This window comes from Sinocyclocheilus grahami, unplaced genomic scaffold (genome assembly GCF_001515645.1).
Source record: "Sinocyclocheilus grahami isolate Dianchi unplaced genomic scaffold, SAMN03320097.WGS_v1.1 scaffold398.1, whole genome shotgun sequence".
NCBI lineage: Eukaryota > Metazoa > Chordata > Actinopteri > Cypriniformes > Cyprinidae > Sinocyclocheilus > Sinocyclocheilus grahami.
Genome location: NW_015505577.1, coordinates 1,405,080 through 1,405,360, shown reverse-complemented (window position 1 = coordinate 1,405,360; position 281 = coordinate 1,405,080). Strand labels below are relative to the sequence as shown.

The following is a 281-nucleotide window of genomic DNA, read 5'->3' as shown; positions in this document are numbered from 1 at the left end:
GCCCCTTACCATAATCGTGAGCTTCATCTTTCAAAATAAATGTAAAGACAGAGCCTGAAAGGGGAACAGAGTCACGTGACAGACACAGTGATGAAGCTGGTATGTGTTTGCAGTACACAAGCCACAGTTAAGACAGCTGACTCCACTGTGATGTGACCCCCCCCCCCCTCTCTCTCGCTCGCGCATACACACACACAAACACACACACGATGCGCAAAACTCCGCATTTGAACAGTCACTAGCAAATACTTAAACTAATAACAAAACAGTAGCTGATTCAG

At 46.3% G+C, this 281-nt stretch overlaps 1 protein-coding gene across 2 annotated transcripts in view; it reads right to left on the bottom strand.

The window, feature by feature from the left end:
- The window catches only part of LOC107550451 (dual specificity phosphatase 28), a 10,039-nt gene that overhangs the window by 6,325 nt on the left and 3,433 nt on the right, over positions 1–281 (bottom strand). The window lies entirely within an intron of this gene.